The sequence below is a fragment of the Schistocerca nitens genome, chromosome 1, assembly GCF_023898315.1.
Source record: "Schistocerca nitens isolate TAMUIC-IGC-003100 chromosome 1, iqSchNite1.1, whole genome shotgun sequence".
Lineage (NCBI taxonomy): Eukaryota > Metazoa > Arthropoda > Insecta > Orthoptera > Acrididae > Schistocerca > Schistocerca nitens.
In genome coordinates this window covers 492,505,645-492,520,626 of record NC_064614.1, presented here as the reverse complement: position 1 = coordinate 492,520,626, position 14,982 = coordinate 492,505,645, and the positions used below count along the sequence as shown (strand labels likewise).

The window sequence follows — 14,982 nt, the reverse complement described above, 5'->3', positions numbered from 1 at the left end:
CTAATTATCTTTTATACTTTACACGATAACTGAGGAACCGATTCGTCCTAACAACGTAGTCTGCTTGAAGTCACGTGCGGTAAATTTAATTGGTTGAAGGCTTGTGTTACCGTCTGTCACCAAGAAACAACGAAAGCCTAAAGAGAGTATTCAAAAATTCCGACTACTTTTACTGCCTAAAGTGTTCTGAGCCATCCACATTATGGGTGCTTCTCTATTAACGTTTGCATTTATCAGAGTAGGCCTAATAATGTCTACTAACTCTTCGTCACAACCTTGTAGCTTGTCCACGAACAATACGAACTGGCGTAATCAGCAGCTCAATTTTCGATTTCTCAGTGACAGAGTTAGTTGTAAGCTTTGCTTCTGGCTCAGACCTATTTATTTTTGTAGCAGTTCTCGTTAAATACAACAAAAAATGAACATTCCGAGAGGCACTCAGTATTACCCTCAAAGTCAATAAGTGCAACAACCATATTCAGTGTTCCCATTCTTCCTAAACAAAAACAAAGCTACACTATGATTAAAAGTATCCAGACACCCCCAAAAACATACTTATTCATATTAGGTGCATTCTGGTGCCACCTACTGCCAGGTACTCCGTATCAGCTACCTCAGTAGTCATTCGACATCGTGGGAGTAGAATGAGGCGCTTCGCGGAACTCACGGACTTCGAACATGATCAGGTGACTGGGTGTAATTTGCGTCATACGTCCGTACGCGAGATTTTCACACTCCTAAACATCCCTAGGTCCACTGTTTCCGATGTGATAGTGAAGTGGAAACGAAGGGTCACATACAGCACAAAAAGCTTACAGGGCGACCACGTCTGTTGACAGACAGACGACAGTTGGAGGTCATAATGTGTAATGGGCACACACCTATCCAGACCATCACACACGAATTCCAAACTGCATCACGATCCACTTCAAGTAATGACAGTAACGCGGGAGGTGAGAAAACTTTGATTTCATGGTCGAGCGGCTGCTCATGAGACACACATCAGGCCGGTAAATGCCGAACGGTGCCCCGCTTGGAGTAAGAAGTGTGAACATTGGACGATTGAACAGTAGAAAAACGTTGTGTGGAGTGACGAATCACGGTACACCATGTGCTGTGCCGATGGCAGGGTATGGTTATGGCGAATGCCCGCTGAACATCATCTGCCATCGTGTGTAGTGACGACAGTAAAATTCGGAGGCAGTGGGGTTATGGTGTGGTGGTGGTTTTCATGGAGCGGCTTGCACCCTTTATTGTTTTGCGTGGCACTATCACAGCACAGGCCAGGCCTCCATTGATGTTTTAAGCACCTTCTTGCTTCCCACTATTTAAGAGCATTTCGGAGATGGCGAATGTATCTTAACATAATCGAGCACCTGTTCGTAATGCACGGCCTGTGGCGGAGAGGTTACACGACAATAACTTTCCTGTAATGCACTTGCCTGCACAGAGTGCTGACCTGAATCTTACAGAACACCTCTGGGACGTTTTGGAACGCCAACGTTGTGCCAGACCTCACCGACCGAAGTCGATACCTCTCATCAGTGCAGCAGTCCGTGAAGACTGTGTGCCAGTCCCCAAGAAACCTTCCATCACCTGATTGAACGTATGACTGCGGGAGTGGAGCTGTCATCAAGGCTAAGGGTGGGCCAACGCCATACCGAATTCCAACATTACCGATGGAGGACGCGACGAACTTTTAAGTCCTTTTTAGCCAGCTATCCAGATACTTTTGATCACAGTGTATGTGAGTACTCAGACATGTGGAACATGTCATGTGTTCTTAATTCTGTAAATATTTGTAGTATATCTTACCTCAACCGCCTAGGGATCAGGAAATTTAGTATTCCAAACGGAACCTTACTTGCCTGTAGATCAGTTTCTTACCTGAAACAGAAAGAAATTAATATGTAGGACGAATGGCGCAATATTAAGTTTAACACAGATTTGAAGTTAACCTGCCAATTATCAGCTGTCGTTACGAATTAGCCTCGTATCCGGGTATGTTACGGAAGGTCAAATCCGAGGAACAGCTGGCAACCACCAGATAATCTAAATTCGTACATACAGGAAATTGGAAGAATTTCTTCACGAAACGAGAAGAAAACGTAATGGCGGACGCAAAGACTGCCAATTGTAAGTAGCGTCTGCAAGCACGGTCTGAACAGCAGCTCCCGGACGTCTGATATAGATTGTGGTAAATCTCACATCAAGTTGACTAAGTTTTCCAGTGTGGCGCTCTAAGCAAATTCAACGAAACATTAAAATGATGTTCTAGAAGAACAGATGAAGTGACATTATGAATACCCTTAGCACACAAGGGGGGCATCATAACGGAAAGGTGCTGTGCACTTGGCACTGATAGGGCCAGTCGAGAGGAAACTGGCAGCGAAAGCACACAACGAATACCGTTTGTTAACTGTCCAGAATACGCAGAGATAAAACAATTAACGCAACACAGCGATACTAGAAAACTCAGATGCCATCAGTGACAAAGCAGGAAACAATAGCTAGGAAACAATGTTTCTACTACTACTAGATTAATAAAAACGCCCACCGTTGCAGGAGCTAAGAATAATTTTCCATCAAAGGCAAATTTAGGAAGCACTGACTCACTTCGTACGTAACCCTGTCCCCATGTGTCAGGAGCAACGTTCTCTCCCATCGAAGGCTACCATTCCTTCCTCTGTGTACTCAATTCGATGTACAGTATCAGCTATTCGTTCTGTAAATACAAACTGCTTTTTCTTGTTGCAGTGTATGTTATTTCTTCTACGCGAGTTTCGTCTTTTACTTTAAGGCATCGTCAGTGGAATAGTTATTTGCGTTTTTGGTTGGTATCCGAGTTTCCTCTCGTCTGGTCACGTGTTGGAGGTCACACTTACTTCACTTACGAAACATACGCATGTTTTCATGCTATGAACTTTTTCTTCATAACAGAAACAAAGAGAATACAGTTGTTGCAAATGCCAAGCACAGTTTTCGTGAAATATCTAGAACTAGTGACAGAAGCCAAGTAATACTCCACAGCAGTTAGGGCAAAGTATATAAATTACGAAGGAAAGTTCATTACATGAAAACATGCTTATGTTTCGTAAGTTATGCTAAAGTACGACCATCACGTGACCAGATGAAAGGAAACGTAGATACCAACCAAAAACGCGAAGAACAAATCCACTGACGATTCCTTGAAGTGAATGACGAAGCATCTGGAAGCAGTACATTGAAAATGCAGAAAGGGAAGACTTTTTATTTAATAAACGAATATTTTAGCTTTCTGTGGACGATGGCCAGACACAGCATTAAAACAATACTAGCTTTATACCGAAGAAGATCTTACCATTCGCCAATGTTTTGTCTGATTCTCATACGCCGCTTAAATGCCCTCAACAATCAAACTCACAGCTAACAGCCACAGCTACAGAAGACACAGTGGAGGCATGGATCTAGCAGGACTCGTGTTGTGGAGTGTACAGGAGGAGGTGGTCACACACAGCGTGGACTTCCGGCGTGGCGGCTTTCCAGTTGGCTGGACAGCGGTGGCTGGTGGAGGGCTGGGCTGACTTCCTGCACGTGCGCCGCACACCTCACAACGGCCTTCACATTCTTGTTTAACTGTGCGGAAGTTTGTGTTCTTCAGTCCGAAGACAGGTCTGAAGCTGTTCACCACGTCAGTCTATCCTACATCCAGTCTCTCGATCTCTGCGTAACTGCAGCAACTGACTCCCATTTCCACAGAACACTCCCAGGAAATGCAGGAACTTAGCCTGCGCTAAACTGCCAATTAGGACTTAGGACAAGATCAGGTACATCCAGTTCAACATGCTTAACGTTGGCGAACCTATTTCTCCCTCCCTCCCTACTCTTACCTCCCTTACTACGCAATGCCTTGCTGCCTCATGATGTATCGCATGAACATATCACCTGTTTCAATATAGTTTTGTCAAATCTCTTATTTGATTTAGTCTCAGTTATCCTCTCTTCCCACCTTCAGCATTCCTCTGCAGCACTGTATTTTAAAAGCTTTTCTCGTCTTAATTTCCTATCTTCCACGATTCCCCTTCTCCATAATGCGAAGAAGCCTCAAAGCTCTAACGCCTAATTTTTTATTCGATGTTAATAAATTTCCCTATTTTTCAGAAATACTTTTCTTTCTTATCTTTTACTTCTGCCGTCAGTTATCTGAACAGCAAACGTCACCTTATTTCCTACTATAATTCAGCATCATATGATTAAATGCAGTTATTTTAGTTTCGTCGATATTTGCTACTCATCAGATAATCTAACTGATTTCCCAATTTATTTCTTGTCTGAAAGGGCAATCTCATCAGCAAACCCCAAGGATTTTATTTCTCCACTCAACTTCATTCCCCTAACCTTAATTACTCTTGGTTTACTTTACTGCTTGCTAAACTTACAGATTGGGCATGGTTGTAATCTTTCCCATCTATGTTACTCTTTTCTGAACAACTGCCTCCCTTCGGTTTCAGTTTTTTCAACATCGCTCACTTTTTTCCTGTTACCATCAGTTTTTCCCTCGAAATCCTAAGTTGAAGGAAAATGTACAAATGCTATAAAGTGATGCTTGCATTTCCTTAACCTGTGGTCTAAGATAATCGAAACTCCCGACTGATACCCACTTAACATGGCGACAGACAGCAATAACGAGGCAATATGAAGAGAGAACCTGATAGATGAAGTGCCATTACTTCCAAGTCAAATTTCCATTTCCCTCTACTTCAAAAATAATTTAGTACTGTCTTACTGCATACTTCTACATGGTAGACGAGAATTTTAATGAATTCAACACTACGTTGCATTTCCAGTGAAGGAAAATATTCTCGTCCACTGTAGGCATGGTTCTACATGCGACTATTTTTTTCATTTAGCTAGCCTTGCAGCAATATAGCACAAAAATTATTGTAGTGTGTGGTTTAAGTCACATCAGGGGCAATACATTATTTTCAGAAATTGCAAATAGAAGCGGCGGATTCACCTTCGCGAGACCACCTTTCACAAACTAGCAGATTGATATGACTGTGCAGCATTTGTAGCAGGCTGGGTACTATCGAGATGGAGGCCTGGAAACTTATGACTTGTGGAAATCGATAGTAACAGGCAAACACGAAGCAATGTTCAGGTCTGTGCAATGAGACTACTTCACGCATGCGACTATTTCAAGTAACTGGGAGACATACTCTAAGTGTGTATGCTGAGAACATTACGGCTGTTACTTTAAATTGTTCTGATTATGATTGAAAATGAACAGCAAATAATAGGCCGATAAGAGTGGTTTTGTAACTAGCGAAGAGGGCCTTGTGTTGATGCGTTACAGAGGACGGGATAGTAAGTCAGTGTTTCCGATGCCGATGTTCAGCGGACCGAAAAAATGTGGCCTAACCAACAATTGCTGCGAGATAAATATTGCGAAAAATTATAAAAATATAACGCCCATGCCGTATTTCCAGGTCTCAGCGATTATGCTTACCTGCAGCTGCATTTAGCGCATCAATGTAATACAACAGATTAATCTTATTTATAAGCCTTTTTCAGTTGATATTAGAAAAATTCATTCTTCGTGTAATGAAATGGACTGATGTTGCCACATCACTGTACCTGCACCAAGCATGGTTGTGATGCGACAATTTTGTTTACAAAGTGCCAGGTGAAAGTTATGACAACACCGACTCCACCTGCTAGAAAGGCGATTTTTGTAAATGGATTTTGCATGCTGTAGGTGGTCTTCAGCGGCCGAGTACGTTACAAAGGAGCTTACACCTAAGCTGCTAACGTCGCTGGCAATTACCACACCAGTGGCGCCGCTCAAATTCTGCTCTCTGGTTTACTCTCAGGAGCTCCCCTAGGAAAAAGCTAGCTCTCCATGGATACCGGAAGAACTTTATGGATTATCACTGTAAATGCACACGTTCATCCAGCTGAATCCTACAACTACACTCTGGAAGCCACCGCAGAGTGCAAGGCCGAGTATACTTCGCTCCTTTACAACTAATTATTCCATTTCCTTCTCGAAAGTCGAGGAGAAATGATTGGCTGTTTACCTCTGAACGAACTCTATAGGCACTATCTTTGTTAACGAGACATTTGGATAAACGTTTGAGAGGTGGAACGACTTACGTGACCCATGCAAGCATCTTACCTCAGCGGACCTAGGTCCTTGGAAGGCGGTCATTATTTGGCATTGTGCGGACAAAGCTAGTTTTACGAATTCGGCGCGCTTGCGTTTTACCAGGAGCCTATACCTCTATCAGAATAACTTGACTTACAGTTTAGCATGGAAGGAGGGGAGGCGGTGAGTCTGCCGTTACGCAGAATCTTTCTGTGTCTCCGGTAACCGAAGCTGTGCACTTCCGTACTGAGTACGTTCATGTTCCATTTAACGAGCCGTCCTGAGTTCGCTTTTGAACATTCTAACAGCACTATCATTTTCATACTTGATAGCTTCGCACATTCCTTATAAGATAAGTATCCTGCCGTAAGCCGGATCATAACATGGAACTCTGCAGCCACTTTTGTGATTTGTTATCCTCTTCGTTTTCTTGTAATTGTTTTCTATCCTTATACTGTCCATTGTCTGATCACCTGCTCTTCCAAGCAACCAAGCATCCATCAATATACAATCTTTTATCATCCAATGTTTAAGCCAACTGTGTTTCCCCTTCCCGATTACTTTAAAAATTTGTCTCCTTCCACTCTTCTCAACCTGATTCAGAAATGAGGTGGAGAAGAGTGAAAGGAGACGTACCCATTTTATCCCTCCCATCCTCCAAATCCACAACTCAATACTTCTATTGCTTCTTGGTCTTTCCTCCGTGTCATCTCTGCTTAGTATTATTCCACGCTCCAAATAAATAACTTCGACTGTTTCTTGCTCAAGTCCCTGCCCCTGCAACAACATAGCAGCCGCCTCTTATTAAATGTTTCCTTGGCAACCGCTATGCGCATTTTCATATTATTGCATCTAGTGTCTTCAGTTATTACGCTTTCTAGATATCTGGAAGCAGTGACTTTCTATGTCTTCCAACTTCCCATATAACTTTATAATTGTTCTCACTTTTCTTGCACTTATCACGATACATTTTGACAATGTCGTTCCGAACTCCTCACAGGTCTACTTCAATACAGACCGGTTTTACTTCAATGTGCGGCCGTTAACATCCATCGAAACATAACGAAAGGGAGTTTAAACTAACACACATCGCTCCAAATCATATGCTACTTCCGCACTGTTCTTTAATATGTTGTATAGAAATTTAGAGAGTATCTACGTATGCGTAAAATCAATAATCCTGATTTTTTTTTGTTCTACCAAGCCCATCCAATTGAACGTTTCCCGTAATTAACGTTTCTCACGCAAAGCTCGGCACAGATTACAATCGCGACACTTTTTTGGAACCAACTTTGAGCTACTTAGCGATCTAGTTATGAAGCAGGCAGTTAGGCGACGGGCTGTGGCAGACGCAGCCGCTGGGGCAGCGGTCCGGCAAGAAATGTGGCAAGGCGGCGGCCGGCTGCCCGCGGTAACCGAACGCTGGGCCGGGAAGGTCACGCGGGGGACACGGGACAGCCGCAGCCGCAGCTCGCCGGCCGGCCGGCTTCCAGCGTTACTCGAACCCTGCCTCCCCTACACGACTTGCACGATAATATGTTTCTCAAAATTAATTACTAGATATCGTATTGCAGTATGCACTGAGGTGACAAAAAAATCACGGGATGGTGACATGCACCAATACAGACGGCGCTAGTATAGTGTACACAAGATAAAAAGGGTAGTGCTGAGGCGGAGCTGTCATTTGTACTCAAGTGACTTATGTGAAGAGGTTTGTGAAATGATTATGGCCGCACGACGAGAATTCAAGACTTCGAACACGGAATGGTAGTTTGAGCTAGACATGGGACACTCCACTTCGGAAATCTTTAGGGATTTCAATATTCCGAGAGCCAGTGTCAAGTGCGCGCTGACAGTACCAGATTTCAGGCATTACCTCTCACCACAGACAAAGCAGTGGCCTACAGCTTTGACTTTACGACCAAGACCAGCACCGTTTGTTTAGGGTTGTCAGTGCTAGAAGACAAGACTGTGTGAAATAACCCAAAAATCTGTGTGGACCGTGCGACAAACGTTTAACTTACAGAGCGGCAACATCTCGCGTTATGGGCTTTGGTGGCGAGTACCTTTGCTAACAGCATAACATCGACTGCAGCGTCTCCCGTGGGCTCGCGCCCATATAGGCTGGACCATGGACGACTGGACAACCGCTCCTTTGTTATAGCAGCCCCGAATCCAGTTGGAAGGAGACCCTAGTACTCAACATAGTACTGTGCAAGATGGTGGTGGCTCCATAAAGGTGTGTGCTGTCTTTATATTGAATGGACAGGATCCTCTGATCCACCTGAACGGCTCGCAGACCGCAAATGGTTATATTCGGCTACTTTGAGACTATCTACAGCGATTCGTGGACTTCATGTTCCCAAACAACTATGAAATTTTTTTATGGATGACAAATCTCCATGTCATCGGGCCACAGTTGTTCGCGACTGTTTTTAGAACACTCTGGACAGTTCGAGGAATGACTTTGGCTTCCAGACAGCCCGACTTTAACCCCATAGAACATTTATGGGACATAGTTTATGTCAGCTGGTGTGCAAAATATTGCACCGGCAACGCTTCCTCAATTATGGACGCTATCGAGATAGCGTGGCTCAATGTTTCTGCAGGGGACTTCGAACGACTTGTTGAGTGCATGCCACGCGGAGTTGCCGCAATACGCCGTGCAAAAGGTCCGAAACGATATTACAAGGCATCCCATGACGTTTGTCACTTCTGTATATCTAATTAACTGATACTGTGCCCAATGGAGAACGTGCCTGTCACCCTGATGAAAATGCACCCTGCTCCCGGAGAACTGCTCATTTTCCACCTCATTGGACGCAAGGCACCGAGTTCACCTAATGCCCATTAGACTTAACCCTCAACGTGAAGGATGTAGGTTCCGTGATATTTTCGTACCTTCACTTGGGCCTCCTCTTTAACGTGAAGATGAGCCAGGATGATTGTTTAAACGTTATCGCTGTCAGTGTTGACCTTTTATTTCTCTGTTCATCACTCCTGTCTCCCAAGGTGACAACTGATCTTCAAATGCGTACGCTTACGTTCCTGGTTTGTCGAACACTCAAGAGTCGTAGCGCACCTCGATTCGCATGCTTAATCGTTTATTCGCGTGCCTAACCGTTTGAGCGACTGGTTTCTTTCGCGGCCCACCATTTTATTCATTTTGTTCTCCAGCCTTAGTGCTTTTAGCATGAAACCACCGATGCTACGGAAGCTCTGAATCAGAACTTTCGCAGTACCTGTGGCTTCATGCTGAACACGCTGATGCTCGAGAACAAAATTAATAAAATGGTTGACTGCAGCAGAAACCACCGGGGCTCAAAGAGTTGAATCTCACAATCCAATAGAAAAATGTCGGATTATTTCAAACAGCCGGTGAAACTTAGCACTCAGCCCTTACTCAGTTTTGTATCTCCAAGATGATATCAATGGACGGCTTCAACTTAAGATGACAACTGAACAAACTTGTGGACACACTACCTCAGCTAATTGAGGCCATCAAAGCTACAATCGCTGTTAGACGTTATTTGCGTGACGTCTTCTGGGGAGGGGTCCACTGAATTGGTACGGCGTGCTTATTAGAAATTTTACACTGCTGTTACCTTCCTTCCAACGCCGCCTTTACTGTATGAACTAGGTAGGTACCAAATTTTCAGCGCGAATTCAGAAATTCCATCCGGCGATGGTAGTGGTTTTAACACCTACGTTTAAAAGATTTTCCTTTGATGCCATCCAACGCCCAGCCACAACGATCCCGCAAGACAATGACGCATCCTTGTCATTAGTGTTCTGACAGCAGCCATGTGCCAGTATTAGCTAATTTGGACCATCTCAATGTGTCATCCCGCCATGCATTAAGCGCTAACACCTAAAGAATCTTAACTGATATGGGCAGACAGCTCGCTTAGGAACGTAAATTATTGCCATGCTTGCAAGACGACAAATTACACGTCCTGGTAAAAGTTACGTGTTTAAGTACCCAACAATGTTTCTTAAATTTATAATTTCCTCAGTGAATTCTTTCGTATATTACATTTCGTATTTTTATAACCTTAGGTTTTCTAAAAAAATACACAACGTTATTCAAAAAGATTGACAATTTGTGTTTCACGACCGGTGGGACATGAACAGTATATCGCAGGAAAGCTTGATTTCCGAAGTTTTGTTTCGTTAACTAGCTGCATGAACTGCCGCTAGGGTATTCGCGCCAATAGGCAGTTGTAAGCACTAACAAGGGGATGCCGCGAATTGTGAAATTCAGATTCGATTCATACTGCGCATAATAAAAGCTCATGGCCAGAGGTGTAATGTGGCAAAGCACCAAGATGCACTTCTCAGCCGTTGTCGAGAAAATCTACAGTTAAAAGAAACCGTTGCCGTGAAATACTCTCTACGATTAATAATGTTCTACAGCGTCGTGGCGCAGCGGTAAGCGCTCGGGTTCGTAATCTGAAGGTCGACGGATCAAATCTCGCGCCATGCAATTTTTTTATTAGTTTTTTGTAATATATATATATATAAACTATTAATGAATTGCTTATGCATGTTGGTGAAGGCGGATCGCTCTCCAATTGTACCGCCTCCATTTTTCCGTTTGTTTAACAGGGTGTACCAAAGCTCTCCCGTCCGCACTGATTTTCGACGATGTTATAATTTGCGCTAGGGACCGCATCTACCTTCTTTCGAAGTTAGCAGGCAACTACGCTGTTATGCGGCTGCTCGTTTCGGCCCATTCAACATTTGTCCAAGTGTAACGAGCGAGTAACTGAGTCTATATTTCATACCTGCCACAGCAAATTTGTGTTCGTGGGGTCTCTGTTCTAATTCGAACGTTTGACTTACGCTATACGTATTCGTTTCGGAATATCGTTTCTACGTCTTCCGTTAACTATACGTGGTTAACATTATGAAGACAATAACATTTGTGAAATACAACTTTGTTTGCGGAAAACGTAATGATGTTCGAAGTCGCCAGTTTTTCCACGAGAAACGACTTTCAACAACTCATTATATGCATAATTGTTGCAACTGATATATATATATATATATATATACATGTGAATTACAAAAACAAATACCAAAAAAAAGGTTGCAGGGCGCGAGATTCGATCCGGCGACCTTCGGATTACGAACCCGAGCGCTTACCGTTGCGCCACGACGCTGTAGGACATTATTAATCGTAGAGAGCATTTCAGCGCAACGATTTCTTTCAACTGTCGATTTTCTCAACAACGGCTGAGAAGTTTATCTTGGTGCTTTGCCACATTACACCTCTGGCCATGAGCTATTATTATGCGCAGTATGAATCGAATCTGAATTTCACAATTGGCGGCCTCCCCTTGTAAGTGGAATAACTTAGTTTGACATGTTTGAATAACGGCTTTTTCCTTAACAGGACTTAAGTTTTCCAAAAGGATGGGGCTCCGCCGTAATAGCACCGTCATGCCCGAGAATTTTCAAATCAATCCCTTTCTCGGCGATGGATAGTTCGCATGAAGCGATGGATAGGTCGCATGGGAAATCAGGACCTGGCTCTACACTTCTGGCCACCGAAATGATCTGATCTCACGCCCTGTGATTTTCTCGCGGGGCTGGCTAACGGAGCCTGCTTACTTGCCACCTCCAACAACTGTGGCCGACTTGCGGCACGTTTTCACTGCTGTGGCGATCTCAGAAGCACGCGACATGCTTCTCCGCATGTGGAACGAGTTTGGCTACCGCTTAGATGTTTGCCGTGCAGCAAACGGGGGAAGATATTTTACAACTTACACACGATGACACACACATCACATTGTGCCAGTCTTCTTTAATAACCCTGTACGTTGCCAACTCTTACTCATTCGAGCTGGTACCTTCCAGTGTGAACTTTCTAGTCCCCGCTCCTTTTAGCATTAAAATTTTTTGTATACACCGAAAAGTAAAAAAAATTGAAATGACAATCACTTTACGAATTTCGATATTTAGAGCAGTTTAAGAGATTGTCACAGGAAGATAAGTAAACCAACTGTTCCTTTGTTTCCATAAATCTTAAGCCGATTGCTAGAATCCTTTCTTGATTAATGATAAGATCTATTTCAATGTCATCCCTATCCCGTAATTTCATTAAGGAAAGATGTTCTTTCCAGCTAACCTTTCGATTTGTACCATCAATTTGGGCTTACAGTAATGAGACTTAATGGGAAAACAGTTCAGAAATTTAGTTTTTCAGCGAGCAAAGGAGAATATCATGTTGAGAGCTAAAAGCGGACAAAGGAAAAACAAATATACCAGCCATCAGATTGGACTGCAAACGAAAAAATTGCTGATGATGGTGGGACGTTCAGGCAGTCGAATGAATGCTACATGAACCAATGAAGTTCTGTGCTAGATTTCAAGAAATAAGACAAAGACAACATAATGGAGGGTGGGCAGAGGACATTTGGAAACTTAGTAAATCAATGCATATAGGAAGCAGAAATGCATAAGGGGGAAGAAGGGGAGCCGATTTACGAGGGCTGACGATTCTCCAATATGCCGCATGATCCGCTGTCGCAAAATTACTCTAAAAATCAAAAGTGGGTATTTCGAATGACTTTAGAAACATCGAAGCTGTTGCAACAGTTCCAATTCGTATCTGAGGGTGGGTAATAAAGGTAGAGTACGTTTTCAACTAAACCTATTTGTCTCTTGCCGAATTTGAAATAAGATCACAAGATGTCATCACTGCTTTTGTAGAAGCGGATCAAGACTTACCTTCGACATTTATGAACCTTTAAGCCTGCATATAAACCGTGCTTGTTCGCCATTATGCAGACTTCTGGCCTGAAGACAATGGCGTTCATAAGGTCTGATTTAAAAAGCATTTAACTGTCTTCTAAATTCTGCAACCCTTAACTACTATCTTCTTTAGTTCACCTTCGCAATGTGATTTTGTAGCCTACAAACATCATACACTGGATGGAAAGAAACGACACTTTCGTCCTTCGTACTTTGTCAAGATCTACTAATCATACAAACTAAACGTAGATGACGCCACTTACTAGAAGGAAACTCATTTCCCCTATTCAGTTGAAGTGACAGCTTGCCCTGACCCCTCACGGTGGCTGTGACGTATTACATCACGGCCTGACACCGTGGAGCAGTCGGCGGTTCAGCATAGATATCGCTTAGTAGTACCAGGTCTTCTCAATCTCCATTATTGGTTTTCGAGACAAAATGCAAAGGTTCCTTGAAGACTGGAGGTAGTCCCCTATCTTAGAAACTTTCTCCTACGAGAGACCAAATGTCAAAGTTTTTTTTCTAATGCCTGGACAAAGCGAGCCTGCAGAACATAAATAATGTAAATGTTTAATGAAAAATGTTTCAACAGTGGAACATCAACTTTACTGAACGATATAATTAGTTTTCTAAGTTACACGAAGTTATTTGGCGCTTAGAAAGCAAAGACAGGAAAGACAGGAAAGAAAGCAAAAAAGCCTTTTTACTGCATTCTAAATATTGATGTATGAGCAGTAGTTAATGTTAGTAATGTTTGGGCGTTACTTTAACTTGTCAGCTACTACTGATACGAACTGTCAAAAACATCCACTACGCATTTTACTTTGGTCATTAATAAACCCTCTCGTCACTGTTAGCCAACGGCCTTTTCGCAGTGGTAACGCCGCCGGTTCCCGTCATATCACCTAAATTAAGCGCTGTCGGGCTTGGCTAACACTTCGATGGGTGACCGGGTCTGTCGAGCGCCGTTTGCTAGCGGGATGGACTCAGCCCACGTGATGCCTACTAAGGAGCTAATTGATTGAGAAATATCAGACCCAGTCTCGGGAAGTGGCAACAGCCGGCAAGAACTGTCCGCTGACAACTTGCCGCCGCCCCGCCGCTGGAAACATTCGTGATCAATCACGACAGACGTGGCGAATGGCGGACGTTGAATAGCCACATGGCAGTGACATCGCACGCCGTACGCCTGAGTTACATGTCAATGAGTTTGGCGCAGCTTCATTTGACTGTTCCACACAGTAGCAGAGTAGATGCAAGTCTTGTACCACGCCACGCGCCAGATCACTTTGTACCACTTCACTCCGGTGTGCATCCTGCCTTATAGTCTTAAGCCGGTATTACACGATGATCCGCTCCGAACGGTACTGGTCTAGCGCGACACCCATCTAGTGGTAGAACGGGTGAATCTACGAAAATTAGCAGACATTATCCGCGCACCGGAATACAGAGCAGCTCTAACTTGCCGTCAATACGCGCATGCGCACTAGGCAGCGATAACTCGCTTATACGCAGAAGGGGCTACCGCAGTGTTTCCTGCTTGTTATTTGCTTACTGCTTGGTTGCTAGTAGCTTATTTCAAACTTTCATGTTGGGGATTTTCCGCGTTTTTTTTTTTTTCCTTCAGTAAGCAGGTTTTCATAAAGACAGAACTTTTTGCCAGTAGACTTCCTTTTATACTAGCTGTTTGTGAAAACATTTCTATCGATTACTTCGTATTCTAGAAATGAAATGGAGCAAAGAGGCGTTAAGCGTCTGAATTAATGCATACAACGAGGAAAGCGTACGTCTGAATCGCTGTATCAATACGGTACGTCGGCAATCTTTTCTTTCTAAGTAATACGCGTATAACTTCACACGATTTTGAATTTGTATCGTAATGCCTTAACTTACGAAAGTTAATAATGTTCGTATGGTGGCATCTCTTGGTAATTTCATCATGCCAGGGGAAAAAAAAGAGAAAGATAGAAAACTGGCAGTGATAGGCGACGAAGTCCGTGCAGTTTCGTCCAGTACGATAGACGAGGACTGAGAAATTCTGGTTAGCACTTACATATCGTATATTCAAAACTTTGAAAAATAACCTTTAAGTATTG

At 43.4% G+C, this 14,982-nt stretch overlaps 1 protein-coding gene and 1 long non-coding RNA gene across 2 annotated transcripts in view; both read right to left on the bottom strand.

The window, feature by feature from the left end:
- The window catches only part of LOC126252607 (failed axon connections), a 155,269-nt gene that overhangs the window by 47,128 nt on the left and 93,159 nt on the right, over positions 1–14,982 (bottom strand). The gene's annotated exons all lie outside the window — the stretch shown is intronic.
- LOC126252618 (uncharacterized) overlaps positions 1,816–14,982 on the bottom strand; it is a 79,221-nt gene continuing 66,054 nt past the window's right edge. Inside the window, exon 3 of the long non-coding RNA XR_007545849.1 lies at positions 1,816–1,887. This is a non-coding gene — a long non-coding RNA (uncharacterized LOC126252618). The remainder of the gene's footprint in view (positions 1,888–14,982) is intronic.